At 42.1% G+C, this 10,541-nt stretch overlaps 1 protein-coding gene across 1 annotated transcript in view; it reads right to left on the minus strand.

The window, feature by feature from the left end:
- DNAJC5B (DnaJ heat shock protein family (Hsp40) member C5 beta) overlaps window positions 1-10,332 on the minus strand; it is a 59,284-nt gene extending 48,952 nt beyond the window's left edge. The window contains exons 1-2 of the mRNA XM_045560581.1: window positions 10,087-10,332; window positions 3,100-3,222 (exon numbers count right to left, since the gene is read on the minus strand). The gene's annotated coding sequence lies outside the window, so the exon portion shown is untranslated. The remainder of the gene's footprint in view (window positions 1-3,099; window positions 3,223-10,086) is intronic.
- Window positions 10,333-10,541: the final 209 nt, after the last annotated feature.

The following is a 10,541-nucleotide window of genomic DNA, read 5'->3' on the forward strand; positions in this document are numbered from 1 at the left end:
CCTGGGGATGATTTGTCTTGCCCTGAGGTCTGCCCACAGGGAGGGCACAGGCTGGTGACATGTAGTCTAGTTCCCAGCATAGCTGTTGCCCTTCGTGAAATAGCAAACAAACACCCGGAGTTTCTATGCCATCTGGAGGACACGGCTACCTGCAGTCGCACCCTCAGCGTGGCCCTGCTCCTTGGCTGCTGCCAAGTCAGCTGGTTGAGCTGACGAGGCTGAGAACCAGACAGTCTTTTACCATTTTGACGATGGTAAGTTCATGACATAATGATAAATGCCACCTTGTGAAGCCTCTTAGAAGACAAATGGCTGGTGGCCCCCAAGTGGTAGCAAGCACACTTTGCTGCTTTGCCATCCCATTGTGCAGATGAGGAAACTGAGTCTGACAAAAGTAAAATAACTTGCCCAGGTTCACAGGTGAGTCTTACATTCAGAGCTATCTGATTCTAAAGCCTATGTTCTTGCTAGTGTGCCATATTGAATAATACTTGAAATTTGTAGGTGCTTTACGATTTACAAATGATTTTCCCCTACCAGTATCTCATTGAATCCTCAGAAGAACTCTGAATAGTGGTGACAGGGAACCCAGGCAGCCTTGCACTGTATCCAGCGGTAGGCCGTGAGGGGCCCAGGCATGAGGGTCCAGGGTGAGAGGCCACAGGAGGGCACAGTGGGATCTAAGGGCTATGACCACAAGTTTTCTCCTTCAGTGCAGCCAGCCACTGAGCATGCATGTGGACTAAGGGGGGTTCCTGAGGGTGAGAGTCAGGAAAGAGGGGGTTGGAAGTAGAGGAATACATGGCTTACACGAGAATTTAAGAACTTCTGCTGGGAGCCCAGTTTGTAACCCATATAGGAAAGAAGACTCCTGGCTGTTGGGTCAAAACTACCTGCGGCACGGCATCTCCAATAAGCCCTGTGGCTACTCTCAGGGCTGTGGACACCAAATCACCCATAGCTCTGTGGTCTTCCAATCTTTGCTAAACTTCCTCCTACCACCCATGCAAAAACACTCTTCCTGCTCCATTCCAAAACTCCTGGTTCTTACTTATTTTCCCTACTGACTGGGTGGTGATGGGAAGGGGGCACATTAGATTGGGCATTGGGTACCATTTTTACCAGATACACCAGTGTCTGTGAGCAAAGCAGCCTAGCCATTAGCATTCATGCTTTTCACAGAGGAAGACACTGAGGTTCCTAGAGGTTAGGGTTCCTGGACCTGGTCCAGTATCCTTTTCAGTATAAGGCGGCCCCAGGGAGCCTGCAAAGCCCTCTGGCAGCTTTTGTGAGAGTTCTGTTCCAAGGTTGCATCCTGTTCCCTGGTGTGGAACAAGGGAGACGCTCAGGCAGGGGCTCCCCAACTCCTTCCAGGTAACAGCCCTGGAAACAGCCTGGGACTTGCCTTTCCCTGCCCCAGACCCACACCTCTCCACTCTCCTCTTTCCAGCAGAAAAAAGAAAAGCAATTCCATTTTTCAAACAGTTTCATACATAGGCACTCACACCTGGGAAGACATAGTAACTAGCTATTCCTTTGCTTTATGTATTCTTTCAAATCATCACTTCATTTAGAAATCTAATCATATTATAATCTATTCCTGATAAATGGAAACCTGCTAAATGGTGTAGATGGATCAGTATTCAGAAGGGGTGGTGGAAAGAGTTTATTGTCCGTTTCATCTTCTTTGCCCTATTGCCAAAAGATGCCCTCAAGGAATTTTCTTAATAGTCCATTTACATTATATTGGAATGCGAGAAAAAGATAGTTGATCAATGTGGTTAGTAGTTGCCTGACCGTATATACTGAAACACAAAGGAACCAAAAGACTGTAAGGTTGCTTTGTGCACCAAGCAACACCAACACACTACTTTTTCTGTCCCCTTGCTGAGCTAGAAACCAGACTCTTCATGTATTATTCATTTAGATGACATTTAGTTTCAGATTCAATAGTGTGTAATACACTGAAACCCTTAATGTGTGAAAATAAAGATATTATGCCCTGAGAACATACTAACTACAGAGTAGTTCTCAAAACATTCTCTAAAAGCTCTCCCTAAATAATCTTCAACTACATAATGGAGTCATAACCTTATTTAACTCCTTATATAAAATACAATTTTTATAAATCTTTTTCCTGTAACCTTTTGAATTCTAATATGCCTATGCAAATTTCAAGTCTTTATTATTTATTCATATTTCCTCATCTCTAAGCCATCCAAATGGGGAAAAATGTTGTCATGCAAAGTCATTAAGTAATTTAATTTTGATCATCCAGTACATGATACTTAATCTTCTGAACTTAAAATTACTTTCTAGCTGCCTTACAAGGCCATTAATGTCAGAATTTCTTAAAGCGTTCACCTCTATACAGCCACTACCAAACCACATTGCTCACCCGTTTCTCAATAATAGAATTGAACAAAGGCACAGCACCCCGATGACATGGGCACTGACTGAAAATAAACACAAATTTTAAAGGTTCTAACTCCAGGATTCCTACGAGTGCTGTTTGGAATTTTTCATTTTGAAATGAAGTTTTCTTTTCAAAATGAAAGAAACTTCACGTATATCTGTTATGTGAATTTTGGAAAATGAAAAAAGTCAAACTATGCCTTTCTTGACAGGGTCCCTTCACGACTAAGAAAATGGATGTGGGCAGAGGAGATTAGATCATTAAACACAGGAAAAACACGTTCAATGGCTGTCACTGGGGAAACCAATACACGTTATCATTTTGTCATGACTTCTGATTCCTCCATAGGAATCTATTTAGTGAGGCAAAATCCACGTAATCCAAATGATGTATCTTAAAGCTAAACAAACATCCAAAGTGCTAATCCTATGTTTAAAAGTAATAATTCTCCCTAACATGATTACTTATTTGCTATTTGAAAATAATTGTCTCTTAATTGCACGAGGACTTGTATCAACAAGTTATCCTGGAGATGGGTAACTCAGAAATGTTACAAATAACCCACTGTACCTGTTCCTGTAACTCCGATTCTTAAACGGGAACAACTTGCTGTTTTCAGCTGGTCTGGAAATAGATGTGCAAAGAAACAGAAGAAGGCAGGGGTGGAGGGAACGGTTCCATACCTGTTCCACTCTTTCAGAGCACACGGCTGCTCCTTTCCATCATTGCCCCCGCGAGGGGTTAAGCGGGTCGATAGAGTCAGGTTACTTTTCATTTGTGACTCCGTCAGCCAATTGGTTATCCCTCTGGAAAACACAACAGAGAGAGAATAAAACATGCATGACCATCCAGTTTGCTATTACAAGGCATCCAGTGATACCAAAATACATGCTGCATCCACTTTTAATCCTTTGTCAACAGGTGCTTGGCTCAACCAAACCTACTTAGGGAACTGCCTCAGTGTTTCCACCAGCACTTTCCACTAGGAAACTATGCTAACCTCCTGATCTGTGAAGTGAGTTTTTTCCAATTTTATTTTCTTTTTGATCTAAGTAAGGCCAGTACTAATCAATTGATTTAAAATTACTGGAAAAACCATGCAACATTAATAAGGGAGAAACTTTAATTGCTCACTACATTAATCCAACAATTTACAAATTTCCACATTTTACCCTAATCTTAGGCAAGAGGCACTGAATCACAGTAGTGACTGAGGTGGTTTTAAGAAGTAATTTGGAGATATCTCAAAGAGCTAAAAATAGAAATAGCATTTGATCCAGCAATAACACTACTAGGCATTTACCCAAAGGAAAAAAAGACATTGTATAATAAAGACATCTGCACTCGAATATTTATGGCAGCACAATTCACAATTGCAAAGATGTGGAAACAACCCAAGTGCCCATCAATACATGAGTGGATTAATAAAATGTGGCATATGTATACCATGGCGCTCTACTCAACTACAAAAAACAATGGTGAACTAGCACCTCTTGTATTATCCTGGATAGAGCTTGAGCCCATCCTTCGAAGTGAGGTATCACAAGAATAGAAAAACAAGCACCACATGTGCTCACTATCAAATTGGTACTAACTGATCAACACTAAGGTGCTCACATGGTAGTAATATTCACTGGGTGCTGGTCAGGTGGGGGTGGGGTGGAGGGGTGGGTAAACTCACAACTAATGGGTGCAGACCGCATTGTATGGGGGAAGGGCATGCTTGTAGCTGTGGCTTGGGCGAGGCAAAGGCATTATATGTAACTACAATGTTTGTACCCCCATAATATTCTAAAATTTAAAAAAAAGAATTAAGGAATCTGTTAAACATATATTGATACAATAAAAATTCATGTGAGATGACAGTTCCTATAATTTCAAATAATATCCTACAGACTGAAAAAGTCTTAAATGAGACAGGTTTTATTCCTGAATTTGGCCCTGTGGGGTCTGGGAGGCTGAAAGAGAAGTTTAAGTGCTGCTTAGCAGGAAGGTAGCCAAGCCCGAGGCTATTTTGTGAGAGTGGTGCAGCTCACTCTCGCCTCTAGAGGGCGTTGGTTTTTCAGATACAGAGGAATAAAAGGCTATTTCTCATAGATCTGATTTCCAGCCAGAGTTTAGGAACCAGCCCATCATCACACAGAGAAATAGAAACAAAAACAAAAACAAAAACCCAAAAGCAAAAAGACTGAAGACTAAATAAAAAGACTAAAGCAAAAAGATTAAATACCCAAGTTCCAGCATCAATTCAGCTTAAGGACAGTGTCCTTTGATGAAATGGAAATAGTTGCTATATTAATATGGTGAGATTATGGGTAGCTTTTTAAAAACTTTTTTCAAATTCAGCTGAATAAGAAATATTTTTAGTAAAATCCATTATTTTACACAATTAATCACTCTCCTTAAATCATTAATTTTTAATTTTGAGAGTATTGCATAAAACATTAGCTTTAAAAAATTAAGTATTGTAAAACTCTTGACTGAAGTGGAACTGTAGCTGTGTTTCAAAGAGAAAGCATAGTTCCTTAATTATCTGCTCATTCAATAATTAGACACCTATTGGATCCAGGCACTGGACTCAGAGCTAGAAATATATTTGATAAACAAAAGCAAACACATACCCTGAGTTTGTGGGTCAGAGAGTTATAGCCTTCCAAGAGAGACAGACAATAGAATAATCAAATGGTCACTCAAATAAGTGTAAAAGTGAAACATCGAAGAGCTGCTATAGGAACAAATAAATCAGTGAACAGAGGAAGATCAGAGAAAGTTTCCCCAAACAAAAACAACTGAGCAGAGTTCTGAAAAGAACTAGATGAAGGAGTTGCTATTAGAAGCAAATATATTCCAGGCAGGTGGAAGAGCATGTTCAAAGGCCCTAGGTGTTTAGATTGGAGAAGTGAGAGGGACGTTCTGATTGTGCTGTCACGCACAGGATGTCACTACATGCCTATATGTATATGGCTTCTGATATGTCCTCAAAAGATACAGCCAGAGACCATCAGGGTTATATTCCACTTCCCCAGGTGAGGCTTCCTAGAAGTGGTGAGTTGCAAACGATGTTTGCAAAAGGAAATAACTCATGGCAAGCACATAAACAATTCCTTGGTGTAAAATGCACTAAATGTAAAAGCATAGCCAAGTGAATTATTAATGTTTTGAAGGGGAGAACTTAGAAGATCTTCCAAGAGTGAACCAGAGGGGCAAAGGGGCCTTGCTGTGAGGTAGAAAACTGGAGAAAGAACAGTGTGTGTGTGTGTGTGTGGTGGGGGATGTTACATGCTCATTTTCCTTGTGTGTTCCAGTTATGGGGTCTTTGCCGTTCCCTTAGAGGCTCGTAAGGACCTTTTATATCTCTCTCTTAATTACCACATATGGTCAGAGTTATGATAAGAAACGATCAGTACCCCAGCACAGGATCTGCAGCAGATACCAGATGAATTATCTGAATATTCAGCCAAAACAATCTAACACATAAGCATTAGGGTACACAGGCTTTCATTTAAATTTCATATCTCAGCAGGCTCGAGCACCACTTGTTTTGAGCCTGTGATGTGCAGGGGTACATGGCTCCAACAGACAAACCCAGATCCGAAGACGAACAAGGCATCCAACATGACCAACAAGGGCATCATTATCGCTATTGCTGTTGTTATCTTTATTACCTCTCTATGTCGTTTATGTTGTTATTATTACAATATATGGAATTTATGCCAGCACTTTGTATATTTCAAAGAGATAAATCATCTGGTCAAGAATCACTGTGTTAAGTGAATTTAGAGGGAAAAAAAACAGGTGATTTATTTGATTGTGTAAATTGAAAAAGCTGTCACTACCACTCCGCTCAAACACAGCTACCAAACAATTCTGACACTTCTTCTGTAAAATCAAGTGTTGGTATGTTTCAGAAGAGCAAATTGGTTAATTCCTATTATGTTTCATAATTTTCCAAAGTTAAAATATGTCCGTTTTAAACAGAAGTTATAAAAGGGGACAGAATTTTAATGTGCTGAAATCTGTACATCTGTAGAAAGCACAGAATCGTAGAAGGCTGAGGGGGAAGAACTAGACTGGAACTCTCTCTAGAATCACTTGGAGAGATTTTAGGAATTCTGATGCCTGGAGCCCACCCAGAGTAAAAACCAAAATCTTACAGACTGGGGCTGGGCTGGGGCATTTTTAAGGCTCCTAGAGAGGTTCTAAAGCGCTGCCTGGGCTGAGAGCCACTGTGGACGCGACGTCAGAGAGATCTAACTGCAGAGAGCTCTGCAGTTGAGCAATGTGGAAAACACCTGCTGACCAGGCAGCTCTGGAGGAATTTTCCTGTGCCTGGGTTTCCTAAGAAAACATTTACTGAAGATAATGGCATCTGTGTGATTAAACACAAAATAAAATTTGGCTTAACTCAAGAAGGAGTATCCAAAAATAACATTCTTCTTTCTTAAACTTTGAGCAAGTTGCTCTCTTTAAGCCTATGTTTTCTCTGTAAAACTGTAATAAAACATGAACTCTTTTTTTTCTACCAGACCTTTTATAAAATGTCTACTACACTATGCAAAGAATTATAGTAGGAGCTTTTATATAGGTTTTTGTCTAGAGTTGAGGTCTAGGAAATTAAGAAGGTACTTTCTTCCTGGCCCCCAATATTGGAACAGAGTACATTGGAATACAATATTGGAAGTGCTTTAAGATTTGAGTATGTAATCCCAGTAGATCTCATCCCAACTCTATAATTCATCATTAGGTTGAATGCGTTATACAACAAATGGAAATTGCTCCTCTGTTATTACAGGGCAAGGCACTGTACTGGGTACTGTGGGGGATTAAGAGGTGATGATGATGATGGTGATTGTAATGATAGTAATGACTTTAACTAGATTATCTCATTTAAGTCCTAAAAAGTGTAAAGTGGGTGCTTTTATAACCTCATTCTCTAGAGGAGGAATATGAGATTGAGGAGGTTGCATGAACTGCCCAAGGTCACCAGCCAGCAAACAGTGGGCTCCGGCTGTGGTTGATTCCATAGCTCAAGCTTTAACCCATTACCAAGGTTTGCTTCAGGAGCTTGTAATTCCTGGGGACTGCTGCCTGATATAGTCCCTTTTTTTAATCAGTCTGTGACTGAGCCAGGTGGTGCATCTGTTAAAGCTCAAGAAAAAAATTGAGGAATGGATTTAAACAAGGAACCACCAGCAAGCATGCTCACTAACGAGGTCCAACTTGCAGTTCAAGTGTCAAGGACAGTATCTATTGGTTTAGCAAAGCTCTGAATCTGAGAACTGTGTTACTGGAAAAATTATTGACTGAGTCTTGTCCCCTGCTAGGAAACGTAATACGTATTTCACATGTGTGAAATTTAAACACCTTGTTGCTTACTTATAGTAAGCAATTGCTATAATAAACCAAGGAGCCTTCAGGTCCAACAGATGTGTTTATTTGACAAAATGTCTGTAAACAGAACCTTGATCCTTGATTTTGCCAGTAGTGATTCCCTGTTCACATTAGTCCAAGATGTCTTTTATGTCGGTCAGCTAAAAGAGGTAGAAGACAAAAACAAGGAAGGTACTCCCTGCTCATGGCAAAAGTCCTTTTCAGTAGGGTTTCTAATACAGACATCATTCTGCAAATTGTCATCTGAATGTGGGTGAGCAGCATGAAAAACCAAGGGTACCCAGAAACTAAAATAATTTTCAATCCTGTTTGTTTTGTGAAGGTGATAGGACTGGCCTGAAGATATATTTTTATCTTAACTCTAAATAAGCCCCCTTTCAAAGGGAGCCTCACTCAGCCCAAGGAACAGAGGTACATTTGAAAGAGAAGGAGATGCTAAAGATTCCCTCTTAAGATGAATAATTGTGTTTATATCACACTTGATCATTTCCTCAGTGCTTTTACAAATCATATATATTATGTGATAGTAGATGCCCATTTTAAGAAAGATATGCTATTAGATGTGCGGTCATGTGACTTCTCCCAAACATGAAATCTATGAGGGACAAAGATCTGAAACTGGAATCCAAGTGATCTGCTACGAAATTATGTTTTTCTATATACTTATTAAGTAAAAAGACCAAACTGAGCAAGATAAATGACAAAGGGAATCCTCTCATTGGTGTACATGGCCAGCCAGCCCTGGCAATGGTCACTGGTCTGGCCAACAGGGTGGTCCTCTGCCTGCCTTCTGGGCCCACTGCACCAAGCAGATCAAGGCCTTGCACGAAGTTCTGGTATCCACAGTGGATCTTCTCAGTGGTACATTTCAGCTTGCTCATCGAGATAATGGGGAACGAGCTCAGGAAATTTCACCCCAAAATATGACTCCTTGGTACAAAGAATATTTTGAATTACAGGCCATTCAAGATCGAAAAGCACTGGAAGGGGCTTTCCCTCTGTCTGCATAAACAGGACTGACCAAACAAAAGAACAACGGACTTCCCTTCCCTTCCCTGAATCTCAATGTATTGCACAAAGATCAGAAAGCAACCAGATCTGGCCCAAATCATTTGAAACATAACACCTGTCTCTAAGGTGAATTTACGAGTCAATCTGTTTCCCCATCTATTTATCCTCCCTAAACAACATTACCTATTTTCCTCAATTCCCCCCTTCCCTCTAAAAGGCGTGTATAAAAATGTCTGGATACCACTGGGATATTGGGCAATCACTCTGTGATTCCCCCCATGTGCACGGTAAATAGACCTTTCTCTAATTGATCTGCCTTAATTGTGAGTTGATCTTTCAGCGTTGGGAGGAAAGGGGAAGTTTCCCTGCACCCCTACAATGGCGCCTTGTAACTCTCTTTTATAGATACATATTCCCTCCTCAATTTGTTAAAATTTTCTCTTTCATATGAACAGCCAGTTTTCACTAAATCAACTCACTAGTACAGCCTTTGGTCTGCAAGGCCTGCTTCCTTCCTGCAGCGTGGTACTTTGCTATTCATAGCAGGCCATTGCTGAGAACAGTCTCACCTCTGCTGAGTGTCACTGCAAGGTGCCCCAAACTGTATGGCTAAAGCCGAGTGGCCTCTCCCGGGGGTGAGAGTGGAAAGGCCCTTTCTGAACGAGTTGTGTCATCTAGTGCAGATTCTTCCACAGTGGCACACACACCCTGGGGCTCCAGACATGCAAGATGACACAGGCCCTGGTGCCGGGGCATGTCCCCTGCTGCCCACCTCAGGCAGGCACCTCTCCTAGTGGGCTCTCCTCACAGGCCTCAGGGCTCCAAAGCTGAGCCCTCCCCTGGAGCCTGGCCACCCTTCCCAGAGCCCTAACCACCCTGTCAAGCCTCACCACGGTCCCTCAACAGAGCTACTCCTGCTGTTTCCAGAGCCTTCTAAGAGCCCTACCAAGTTGTCTGTATTGCTCCAGAAACCATGAATGCTCTGCCATTAGCAGGAAGCCACCAGAGGGTATCACTGGGAAACTGTCCCAAAGCCCCAGACACACAGACTGGTCAACCGGCCACGTCACCCAAGCCTGGCTGCTGTTGGGGAAACAACAGTAGGACCTCTGCAATCCCTCGACCCTTGACCCTCCTCACGGGGTCTCCTCCATTGTCTCAGGGCCAGGCCTCACCTCCACAAGGAAGAGGAACAACCCCAGATAACAGGTTTAAAAGGACTGGCCCTGCAAGTGACAAGCTGGGTCCCTGAAAAAGGTAGCTCTTACCTGGGATACAGTCCAAACTCTCCCACAGAACTGGCCAGAACTGGGCAATCTCAGGACTAGGTGGGAGGGTGGGTGGCAAGCGTTTCCCCACAGGTCTCCCTGCCCCAGGCCCCTGGGCAGGGACACGCAGCGAGTGGCCCCAAAGCCTTCTCTGCACCTTTCATAGAATCCTGAGCAAAATATTCAAATGAACAAATAGGCAATTCAGCACTTGTTCTTAAATGAAGAAAAAAACTCATATATATAAATAGTGGTTGGTTCCCAGGACTTCAGTCCTTAAAGCAAGGCAGGCCCACTATTCACTATGGCTGTGTCGCCCTCTGGTGTTCGAAAAGAAATAGACTCCAGACAACAGTGTTGCCGTCAAAGTATTCCTCACCCCGAATCACCCTTGAATTTCCATATCCCGATGCCTCTCCCCCAGCAACCCGAGAGTACGAGAATTGCCGAGAAAA

Source organism: Lemur catta, chromosome 9 (assembly GCF_020740605.2).
Source record: "Lemur catta isolate mLemCat1 chromosome 9, mLemCat1.pri, whole genome shotgun sequence".
Taxonomy (NCBI): Eukaryota; Metazoa; Chordata; class Mammalia; order Primates; family Lemuridae; genus Lemur; species Lemur catta.